At 47.9% G+C, this 12,218-nt stretch overlaps 4 non-coding genes across 4 annotated transcripts; all 4 read right to left on the bottom strand.

Annotated features, from left to right (window-relative positions):
• Positions 1–4,656: 4,656 nt before the first annotated feature.
• LOC149453819 (U1 spliceosomal RNA) lies at positions 4,657–4,821 on the bottom strand. Its single transcript, XR_016314604.1, has one exon. It is a non-coding gene; the product is annotated as a U1 spliceosomal RNA (small nuclear RNA).
• Positions 4,822–5,340: 519 nt separating this feature from the next.
• LOC149453820 (U1 spliceosomal RNA) lies at positions 5,341–5,504 on the bottom strand. Its single transcript, XR_016314472.1, has one exon. It is a non-coding gene; the product is annotated as a U1 spliceosomal RNA (small nuclear RNA).
• Positions 5,505–6,024: 520 nt separating this feature from the next.
• Positions 6,025–6,188, bottom strand: LOC149453821 (U1 spliceosomal RNA). Its single transcript, XR_016314627.1, has one exon. It is a non-coding gene; the product is annotated as a U1 spliceosomal RNA (small nuclear RNA).
• A 5,684-nt stretch (positions 6,189–11,872) lies between these two features.
• On the bottom strand, positions 11,873–12,036 carry LOC149453822 (U1 spliceosomal RNA). Its single transcript, XR_016314473.1, has one exon. It is a non-coding gene; the product is annotated as a U1 spliceosomal RNA (small nuclear RNA).
• Positions 12,037–12,218: the final 182 nt, after the last annotated feature.

Consider the following 12,218-nt stretch of genomic DNA (forward strand, 5'->3'; position numbering starts at 1 on the left):
TTTGTTTGCAAAAAGCGCTTTATATTCGGCATACCTTTCCCACCTTTCTCTGGGGGTTTCATCATGTATATTCTTTTTAACCTCTCCATCTTTGAGCCCCAGACAAATAAAAAACACGTTCGGACAACTTGAGTCAAATGCAAATCTGTTGGAGGGAACGTGAGAGCTATGTACAGTAAAATAGGCAACAGAACCATTTTAATCAATAAAATCTTCCCTTCAATAGTCAACTGTCGCATTGTCCAGCCTATAACCTTCCTGTTTATCCTTTCCGTGACCACATTCCAGGACTCTTCTCCATCATTCTTAGAAGTAAAAATAGTGCCCAAGATTTTGATCGATTCCTTCTTTTGAAGTTGGCAATCTAAAGAGGGCTCCCAATTCCCCACTTCCATCATACTGCTTTTATTTACATTTAATTTAAATCCCGAAGCGCCACAAAAATATTCTGTTCTTCTAATTGCTCTTTTAACAGATGCGGGGTCAGTGCACAATATTGCAATATCATCCATGTATCCAGTTACTTTTACCTGCAGCCCTCCACTACCTGGCACATGGACTCCTCTGATCACCTTATCTTTCCTGATGGAGCATAAAAGTGGCTCAATGGCACAGACAAATAGTAATGGTGATAAAGGGCATCCCTGCTTGACACCACACTTCAAGCTAAACCCATCTGTCATGAAACCATTGACTAGAACCTGACTGGTACATTTGTTGTATAATGACTTTAAAGAGGACAGGAAGCCAGCTGGAATACCCATTTTGCGCAGAACATTAAATAAATACTCATGTGATATGCGGTCAAACGCTTTTTCAAAATCTAAAGACAGAATTGCCAGGCGTTGCTTACGGTCTTCAGTGTACCAAATAGAATCCCTAATAAGGTTGGTAATGTGGTGAATTCTACGCCCCGGGATACCGCACACCTGGTTACTATGGATCACTCTGTCTATCACTCTTTTCAGCCTGTTTGCTAAGACTTTGGAAAAGATTTTATAATCCAGGTTTAGGAGTGTTATAGGCCTCCAGTTCTTTAATTGGGCTTTATCTCCCTCCTTTGGAAGCAGAGTAATGATTCCTCTCCTCCAAGAACGGGGCAGCTCCATGCACAGAAAACATTTACTAAAGAGGTGTAACAAATCACTTTTCAAAATATCCCAAAACCGCAGGTAAAATTCAATAGGTAACCCATCCAAGCCAGGTACTTTCCCTTTTTGAAAACTTTGGATGGTTCTTAAAAGCTCATCTTCAGTTAAACTCTCAGTTAGGGCCTCTGCATCATCTTGGTTCAAAACCATAGTTATATCCTTGAGTGTGTCATTCATGAAATCAGCATCAATATTTTTAGTGTCATACAGGGATTGATAGAAGGCAAAAACTTTTCCCATGATGCCACTCCTGGATTTCTCCCCTTCTATTTCTGTTATTATTTCCTTTGACATGTGGATTTTCCTAAAGAAGTATCTAGTACATTTTTCATTCTCCTCTACATGCTGTACACGACTTTTAAAAATGACCTCCTTTGCTTTCTCCTCCAGATCTTTTTTAATCTTCTCTTTAGCTGCAGCTATGTAATCAGCTACATCGCAACCAATTGCTTTAAGTTTATACAGAGTTTGTAGCTGTGTATTTAAATGATCAAAAAAATCCCTTTTTGCTTTAGCTCTTTGAACCCCTAATTTTATGAAAAAACGTTTAATTCTCTCTTTTACTATATCCCACCATGTCAGAATATCCAAAGTGTGCAACCTTTCTGTCTGCCATTCCTTAAAAACCTTCCTGAAATCTTCATACACTTTCTCACCTTCTAGCAAGGAGCTATTCAGCTTCCAAAAGCCCCTTCCCACTTTTTGCTCAGCTGGGCTTGAAACTTTGAAAATCACCACCTTGTGGTCTGAAATCACATTTTCTTTGTGTGTGCAGGACAATGGCAATAAATACTTAGCAGCGAAAATATAATCAATTCTTGACCCAGCATCTTTACCTTTCCATGTAACCCTCTCAGTTAAAGATGTGTTTTTATTGAGGGTCGTAAAGACATCTTTAAACTTTAAATCTGTTAGAATGGTTTTTAGAAGGTTGGCTGATCTATCAGTAATCCTACCACCTGAGCCGTATCTGTCTGTGGGATTTAAAGCACAGTTAAAATCACCTGCTACAATCATTGGTTTAGTATTTGCCATAAGGACATTCAAAGTTTCAAACATCTCAATACGATCTTTTGGGTGTGGCGATGCATACACATTTAAAAGATTCCACTTGATCCCATCAATAATAGCAGTAACAAACAAAACTCTCCCTGGCACAATTTCTTGGACATGCTGAATCTTGGCTGGCCCTTTAAAAAGAATAGCAACTCCTGCATTCCTATTCACATTGCAGCCTGACCACACAGAAGGGCCATGAGTCCAGTCCTTTGCAAAGGTTTCATAATTGCTCCTGTGTGGTATAGCACATTCTTGCAGGAAAAACACACTTACATTAAAGGCCGCCAAAAAGTTAAACACAGTCCTTCTTCTTAGCTGGCTCTTTATGCAGTGCACATTAAAGGATAAACCGTTCAAAACAGCCATGGTGAAATAAAGAAAAAGTTCTTAAAGGGGACTTACTGCAAATCCATACTGTTCTCAGAGGGATCCATTCCCATCACCTCAGTCAGTTGGTGGACCAGGTCAATGCTCAAGAAATTCTGCCCAGGAGATGCCAGACCGACTGGGCTAGTAACAGTCTCATTTCCAAATAATAGATCGCTCGGCATATTATCCACTGGAGAAAGACTGGACTCCATATTCTCTAAATCATTGCCGGCAGGGAACTTTACAACCTCCGCCCATGACCTCCCTTCAGCCTTTGTTTGTACTCCAACAACACTCGCTGAGCCCATCCGTGGTTTCTTGGCCTTTGATTCTGCAGCATGATCCGGATGATCACCAACAGTAGACTCACTCTTTTCCAGTAACTGCTCTCCTTCTCTGGATCTTCCATGTAGCTTTACAATCACATTTGAACACTGCTCCTCTTCCCGTGCTCCCTCCGATGTTGTAGCCTCCATCTCCTCCAAAACAGCCGCTACCTCCTCTTGCATTGGGTCGGGGTGTGGAGCTGAACTTTTTGTTTTGGCAGGTTCTCTTGCTTTAATAGTGCCAGAAGTCAGATCACATGTAACATTCCCCAAATCGCCAGCAGTGGGTGCTGGACCAGCACTTTCCTCAATTTTAGCAGATGGCTCCCCCTGAGAATCAGCTGCTTTTCCCGATTTGTCAGGGTTGTTGCGGTGCGGGCAGTTTGAATAGACATGGCCCGGACGAAGACAAAAATTACAACGCTTTTCTTTGGGACATATCACAGTCTCATGCTCAAAGGAGTCACAATTCCTGCACCTGTGACTCTCCTTGCATAACTCAGTTGAATGGCCATACACATGGCATATGCGGCAAAAACTGGCCATTCCATCAAAAAATAAGTCCCCGTTATATTTTCCAATGCTAAAGCGTGCTGGAGGAAAAATGCCTTTTTTAAACGAAACAAGGTATTTCCTTTTCCCAGTCCATAACCCAAACTGGTTGGTAATTTTGTGTAAAAATTTTACCTTCTCGCAAAATATGGACAGCCAGCTGGTAATGTCCTCCTGAGGTATATTTGGGTTGTACATTTTCACCACAAGCGATCGCAAATCCTCTTCCTCATAATGTGGGGTGACTTTTACACAGTCCAATAACTGGTGGTTTTGATACTCCTGCAGTTTCCTGACAAACTCCGAGCAGGTCCTCTTATTTACAAAAGTGATATCATAAACTCCTCTGATGTGGTAATCCTGTAGAGCAAGAATCTTGTCCGGCGTCAACTGGAACAAACCAAAGAGCAAATCTTTGACAATGTACTCCAAGCCTTTTTCTTGTCTCTTCTCTGTTTCAAACTCCATTCTGACAGAATTATTAACCCGCGCATAAGCCGGAATTTTCACGTTTCTGGCCGCCGCCATAGCAGAGCTTCACCTTTCACTATCAGCAGAACTGAAGATCACAGGAAAACTCAGCAACCAGCCCACACTCCAAAGAGCAGAGCTAGCGATACACTACAAGCAGTGAGAACCACCTTCGTGATCATGGTATCTCCCCTGCCAGGTAAGTATGAGTTGGAAGGGACCGGCTAGTGCTCCCCGGTTGGGGCCACGCTTTGTCCACGTTATGGGAGCTTTCTGGGTATCTGTCAGAGCTAGGCCACAGAGCAATGCACATCTGTGTAAAGAGTGGAGCAGGAGTGTTGTAGTTTTTTTTTTTTTTTCTTCTCTTCTTCTCCCCCCCAATGTCTGGAGAGACGCAAAGGAGTTGCGAAATAGTCCCAGTGTAAACTGCGTCAGCGCCTGTATTTGCATAGGAGGCGGCCCTTAAGCATCCAGCAGCAGCGCAAGCTTCCTGCCACGAAAGGAAGCATAGGAATATGGCGCAGCGGGAGGGGGCTGTTCCTACAGAGTTGGCGATTGTCCTGTAGCAGAAATGGGGAGTGAAGTCATGCACGGAAGAAGCCATTTGGCAAGGGATGCAATGCAGGTGCAAAGAGACTAGAGAGAAGGGAGCAGGAGCTGAAAGAGCAGCCCACCCGGTGTGTCGTCAGACAAAGCTTTTAGCTGAACTATCATTGACCAGAAAGAATCAGGGGAGAGCGCGAAACGCAGTCCCCCACTACCACAAATTATGCAGTCGAGTTTCCCGCATTTGGGGAAATCGCAGGGGTCAGCACAGCCGGAGCGCAATGGTTGAGCCTCGCCCTGGGAGAACCACCTTCGTGATCATGGTATCTCCCCTGCCAGGTAAGTATGAGTTGGAAGGGACCGGCTAGTGCTCCCCGGTTGGGGCCACGCTTTGTCCACGTTATGGGAGCTTTCTGGGTATCTGTCAGAGCTAGGCCACAGAGCAATGCACATCTGTGTAAAGAGTGGAGCAGGAGTGTTGTAGTTTTTTTTTTTTTTCTTCTCTTCTTCTCCCCCCCAATGTCTGGAGAGACGCAAAGGAGTTGCGAATAGTCCCAGTGTAAACTGCGTCAGCGCATGTATTTGCATAGGAGGCGGCCCTTAAGCATCCAGCAGCAGCGCAAGCTTCCTGCCACGAAAGGAAGCATAGGAACATGGCGCAGCGGGAGGGGGCTGTTCCTACAGAGTTGGCGATTGTCCTGTAGCAGAAATGGGGAGTGAAGTCATGCACGGAAGAAGCCATTTGGCAAGGGATGCAATGCAGGTGCAAAGAGGCTAGAGAGAAGGGAGCAGGAGCTGAAAGAGCAGCCCACCCGGTGTGTCGTCAGACAAAGCTTTTAGCTGAACTATCATTGACCAGAAAGAATCAGGGGAGAGCGCGAACGCAGTCCCCCACTACCACAAATTATGCAGTCGAGTTTCCCGCATTTGGGGAAATCGCAGGGGTCAGCACAGCCGGAGTGCAATGGTTGAGCCTCGCCCTGGGAGAACCACCTTCGTGATCATGGTATCTCCCCTGCCAGGTAAGTATGAGTTGGAAGGGACCGGCTAGTGCTCCCCGGTTGGGGCCGCGCTTTGTCCACGTTATGGGAGCTTTCTGGGTATCTGTCAGAGCTAGGCCACAGAGCAATGCACATCTGTGTAAAGAGTGGAGCAGGAGTGTTGTAGTTTTTTTTTTTTTTCTTCTCTTCTTCTCCCCCCCAATGTCTGGAGAGACGCAAAGGAGTTGCGAAATAGTCCCAGTGTAAACTGCGTCAGCGCATGTATTTGCATAGGAGGCGGCCCTTAAGCATCCAGCAGCAGCGCAAGCTTCCTGCCACGAAAGGAAGCATAGGAATATGGCGCAGCGGGAGGGGGCTGTTCCTACAGAGTTGGCGATTGTCCTGTAGCAGAAATGGGGAGTGAAGTCATGCACGGAAGAAGCCATTTGGCAAGGGATGCAATGCAGGTGCAAAGAGGCTAGAGAGAAGGGAGCAGGAGCTGAAAGAGCAGCCCACCCGGTGTGTCGTCAGACAAAGCTTTTAGCTGAACTATCATTGACCAGAAAGAATCAGGGGAGAGCGCGAACGCAGTCCCCCACTACCACAAATTATGCAGTCGAGTTTCCCACATTTGGGGAAATCGCAGGGGTCAGCACAGCCAGAGTGCAAAGGTTGAGCCTCGCCCTGGGAGAACCTTTTTTTTTTTTTTTTTTTTTTTTATGCCTATTCAGACTGAATCACTGACACAATTCGTTCAACAAAAAACGGAATCTGCTCAGCGTTCTTTGCATCATCTCAGGCATCAACATATCAAAAAACACATAAAAACCTTTTATACACTTTATACATCCCCACCCCCACCCCCCCACCACTCCCCCACATTCCACATCCCGTCAGCCTCCTCATCCCCCAACCTCTTCCTATCTAATTCCAACACCAAGGAAAACTTAGCCATGCACCACCTAACACATTCCACTTCGGACAATATCTCTCTCTTCCTGCACATTAAACCCCTCGCAGCCCACACCACCTCCTTCACCACAGCCGAAACAATATGCATCTTTCTCTTCACATCCCTCTCACCACCCACCAAACCCAAAACTCCAGCCTCAAAAGTGATGTGCTTCACCCCCACCACCCTCACCACAAAACCCTCCAACAACCTCCACACCTCCTTAGCAAACTCACATTCCCAAAAAACGTGTCTCTCCGTTTCACAACCTCCACACCCTTCCCTTGGACACCGGTCACTCCTCACCAAGTCCCTAGATTTTAGAAAGACCCGTGTAGATAAACAATTATGCAATGTAAGCCACGCAATCTGTTTCTGCTTATTTGTCACACCAATGATTGCCAAGTTCTTCCAGCACACTTCCGCCCATTTGGAACTCAAACCCCGCACATTTGACACCACCTCTCCCCTCCGCAACCACTTCCATAAAGACTCCTTTTTCACTGCATCCTGCCCCAGCTCCACCAATTTATTTTCCTCATAAAAGGCCTTCATACCCAGGTAATATGCAGGCGAGACCAGTGACAGTGGTTTCCTCAGATCTCTTCTGCACCACCCCCACCTCACCACCGGCCACCCCACCAGGTACCTCATCAAACAAGCCATCTTTCCCCCACCCATAAAGGCTTTAAAATGAGTCAACCACCACTGCACCTTTAGAAAAAGCTCAATGTTTGGAAAGCCATATCCTCCTGCACAACCATCCTTCATCACCGTTTCCCTTGAAATCTTCTCCATCTTTGCCCCCCAAAAAAACATGAAGAGCACCCTCATCACCTTCATTACCATCTGCTTATTAGGAGCAAACACCACTCCAAAGTGCACCAGTAGTGGCAGGACACACGCCTTCACCACCACCGTCTTCCCAGTGAAGGACAGGTTCCTCAATTTCCAGAAACCAAGCTTTTTCTCTATCTTTGCCAGCCCCACCTCCGCATTCTTCTGACAACACAGATTACGGGAGAAAAACACCCCCAACACTTTCATCTGTTCCACCACCTCCACTTTCCCTCCCACCACCTCACATGACCCGCTCAAAGCGCACACCTGGCTCTTCCCCCAATTCACTTTCAGACCCGACATGCATCCGAAAATACTCAGCAACAGCTCCGCCCTCAACAGATCACTCCTGGAGCTACAAACAAAAGCAGTGTCATCCATGTAGCACAACCCTTTAACATTTTCATTGTTACCTCCGGGCACAAACACACCCTTAAACACTTTGTCCCTCTTCACATGCTGCAACAGGGGTTCCATCACGCAGATAAAAATAATGGGGGACAGGGGACACCCCTGCCTCACTCCCGATCTGATCCGCACCGGTTCCGTCAGGTTCCCATTCACTAAAATCCTACTGCTAACCCCCTTATATAACCCCCTTACCATCTCCACAAAGGCCGTCGGCAGCCCCATCTTCTGCAACACCATAAACAGAAACTGGTGCGATACTTGATCATATGCTTTTTCCAAATCAAAGCTAGCCACAGCCAATGGGGCGTTGGTACTTTGGGCATAGTAAATCAAATCTCTCAGAAATATCAGGTGATCCGTCACCCTCCTACCCGGCACAGCACACGCCTGACCATCCCCCACCACCTTGCTGATGACCTCCCGCATCCTACCAGCCAGCAATTTGGTCAGCAACTTATAGTCACAATTCAGCAAAGTTATCGGCCGCCAGTTTTTCATATCCTTGGGGTCACCTTTCTTAAACAGCAAGGTGATCACCCCTTCCTTCATCGACCGAGATAACATCTTCCCTGCCATACAGCACTGAAGCACCTCAACTACATGCACCTTCAATACCTTCCAAAATCTTAAATAAAATTCCAAGGGAATTCCGTCCCCTCCTGGTGTCTTATTTTTCCTCATTCCCCTAAGGGTATCCTCCACCTCCTTTTCTGTCACAGGATCCACCAACATACCACCATCCTCCTCACCCAATCCACCATCCAAGATCCCACAATACTGCTCAACTTCCTCAACAGAGGCACCACCTCCTCCCTTATACAACTCCCCATAGAAACCTCTGATCACCTCCTCCATCCTCTCACCTTGCACTTCTACCTCCCCGTCCATTACAGAAGTAAACACTTTCTTAGGCCCATATGCCTTCCTAAAAAAGAACCGAGAGCACCTTTCTCCCCCCTCCATCTCTTGCACTTTTGCTCTAAACACAATACCTTCCCCCCGCTTCTTCAAGGACAACTTCCGCTCTTCCCGCACCTCCTTTATTTCATCCTCCACTTCCAGCCCCAACCTTTTGCATTTGAACAAGAACAACAATTTAGACAAGATCCTCTCCTCCTCCTCTCTCCTCCTTCTAGCCCCTTCTCTCCCCTTCTTCTGAAAGAAGGTCCTAATACATGCCTTAGCCCAATCCCACCAACCCAGCACATTAGCAAACTCAGCTTTCCGACACACCAATGCTCCAAAGAACACCTCAAACTGCTCACCAACTCCCTCCTCCTCCAATAGAGTGCAATTCAGTTTCCATACCCCACCTCCAAACCGCACCCCAACCTCCAGATCAAATGACCCCGTAAGCAGCACATGATCAGAGAAAGTCACCGGATCAACCCTATAACCGGTCACCTTCATTGTAGGGGAACAAAAGAAAAAATCGATCCTGGACCTTACAGTCCCTCTGTCAGAATTGAAGGTGAAAGACACCTTCCCACCCTCCACTTCCACAGCAACATCTTGAAGACGGAAATCCCCCACCACCTCATTCAGGAGTTTGGACGACCCATCCATCCCTCCCTCCTCCCTTTCACCTTGTCTATCCTCCTTCCTCCTTATACAATTAAGATCACCAGCCACTATCGTAGGCAATCTTCCAGGTAACCACAACTTCAAGGTCTCAAGGAATACCACCCTCTCCTTTCTTTCAGCCGGAGCATAACAATTTATTAAACGCACCTCCTTCCCATACACATCCAATACCACCACCTGCATTCTCCCAGGGATCACAATCTCATGCGATATGCACAGTACATCCTTATTTTTGATCAAGATCCCCACCCCCTCACTCCTAGATGCACATGCTGGTGACCATAAGGAATGCCCCCGCACCCACTCCCCCTCAGGGGCTCTCTCCACTCCACACTCCTGAACACATATCACATCTGCAGTCACTTTTTCCAAGTGCTCAAACACCACCGCCCGCCGCCACCCAGAACAAATGCTCCGTACATTCACAGAAGATACAACAAACAGCATAATGAAAAAAGGATGTATCATTCTCATATCAGCCATAATAAAGCTATTTACAGGTGTTCCATTGACTCCACCTTTCCACTTACACTCTCTATACCACCATGCTGTCTTCTCCTAACCAAAGGAGGATTGGCGGACTCTACATCAGAATCCCCATCAAGGCTGCCAAGCAAAGCACCCAGACCACCCCCACCCGAATCATCCACCCTCGCTCGTTTGGATGCGGATGAAGATGGTCCCGCCCCTTCCCCAGAGGCGACAATCAAACGCTGCCCACACTCCAAACTACCATCACTTTCCACCTCCACCATATCATCGTCCTCATCACTGTCCGATAAATCCCCTATCAGAGCCGCAAATCTATTTGGATTACTCAGTCCAGCAAGCACCCTCTCCTCTGGCTGTTCACCAGCGTGTTCTTCCTTCCGACAGGGCAGTGAGTCACCGCTTCCTCCACATTGCAGTCCACCTGTCAGCCCACTCTCCTCCGCGTGGCATCCGACACCCGTTCCCACCACCGCAGCAGCTTCACCGGGGTGAACACTGACAGCGCCCGCCAGAACACCGGCAGCGTCATCAGCGACACGTATCCCCTCCGCCGCTACCGGCCGGTCTGCAGGGACAACATCATCAGCCGGGCGCTCCAGGATGAGGACAGCAGAGTCCGCAGCCGCGGGGCTCTCACTCTCCCCCTCCTCCTGTCGCGCCCTTCTCGGCTTCCGCTGCTCCTTGTACAATCCACCGGACCCCAACCGCTGCACAAGTCTCTCCTCCAAGCCACTCCTCCGTCTTGCCTCGAAGTATTCATCACACTGCCGGGCAAGATGTCCTGCCTTCCTGCAGATATCGCAAACTTTCCTCTCTCTGCACTCTCTGGAAGGATGACCCTCATGGCCACAAAAATGACATTTAGGGATCTGTTCACATTCCTGGCTTGTATGGCCATATACATAGCATTTTCTGCAATAACTGGGCTGACCTGCATAAAACAGGAACCCCCGCTCACCACCAACATTAAACACTGCAGGGGGTCTCCGCACACCCCCCACACACCCCTCATCATGAAAAAAACGCCCAATAAATCTGTACTTTCCAGACCATATACCGAACTTATTCCGAACTTTATCCCCCCCTTTCAGCTCTTCACAGTAGGTTTTCAAAAAAGCTCTAACCAAATTCACGTCCGCAAACGGATTATAAAGATGTACAATAATGACCTTCTCCTCTTGCATAAACAGGGGGATAACATCAAATTTCCGCACAATTTCCTCCTCCATCCTCTTAGCTTTCTCATAAACATTCCAGCAGACATCCGGACAGGTAAAGGTCACATCATATATCCCCTGCTGGGGAAAGTCCTGCAAACATACTATGTCTCTTACCCTAATGTCCAAAGCGTCCACCAAAAGATCCACAACCACTGCTCTTAGGTCCACTTCCATCTTCAAGCCCGGCTTCACCAAGAACCGCAAAGAATCGCGCATCCCACGATTCGCCATGTTGATGGCACCAAAGTGCCTCGCCTCCAACTTCCACCCGAAGAGCACCCCAACAAAGGGGGCTCCCCGGCTGCCTACTCACTGGCTGTTAGGAGCACCACACTCAGGAGATGTCACGCCCTGGGAGAACCACCTTCGTGATCATGGTTTCTCCCGCCAGGTAAGTATGAGTTGGAAGGGACCGGCTAGTGCTCCCCGGTTGGGGCCACGCTTTGTCCACGTTATGGGAGCTTTCTGGGTATCTGTCAGAGCTAGGCCACAGAGCAATGCACATCTGTGTAAAGAGTGGAGCAGGAGTGTTGTAGTTTTTTTTTTTTTTCTTCTCTTCTTCTCCCCCCCAATGTCTGGAGAGACGCAAAGGAGTTGCGAAATAGTCCCAGTGTAAACTGCGTCAGCGCATGTATTTGCATAGGAGGCGGCCCTTAAGCATCCAGCAGCAGCGCAAGCTTCCTGCCACGAAAGGAAGCATAGGAATATGGCGCAGCGGGAGGGGGCTGTTCCTACAGAGTTGGCGATTGTCCTGTAGCAGAAATGGGGAGTGAAGTCATGCACGGAAGAAGCCATTTGGCAAGGGATGCAATGCAGGTGCAAAGAGGCTAGAGAGAAGGGAGCAGGAGCTGAAAGAGCAGCCCACCCGGTGTGTCGTCAGACAAAGCTTTTAGCTGAACTATCATTGACCAGAAAGAATCAGGGGAGAGCGCGAACGCAGTCCCCCACTACCACAAATTATGCAGTCGAGTTTCCCGCATTTGGGGAAATCGCAGGGGTCAGCACAGCCGGAGTGCAATGGTTGAGCCTCGCCCTGGGAGAACCACCTTCGTGATCATGGTATCTCCCCTGCCAGGTAAGTATGAGTTGGAAGGGACCGGCTAGTGCTCCCCGGTTGGGGCCACGCTTTGTCCACGTTATGGGAGCTTTCTGGGTATCTGTCAGAGCTAGGCCACAGAGCAATGCACATCTGTGTAAAGAGTGGAGCAGGAGTGTTGTAGTTTTTTTTTTTTTCTTCTCTTCTTCTCCCCCCCAATGTCTGGAGA

This window comes from Staurois parvus, unplaced genomic scaffold (genome assembly GCF_062004578.1).
Source record: "Staurois parvus isolate SC_StPar_1 unplaced genomic scaffold, SC_StPar_1.0 ptg000445l, whole genome shotgun sequence".
Classification (NCBI taxonomy): domain Eukaryota; kingdom Metazoa; phylum Chordata; class Amphibia; order Anura; family Ranidae; genus Staurois; species Staurois parvus.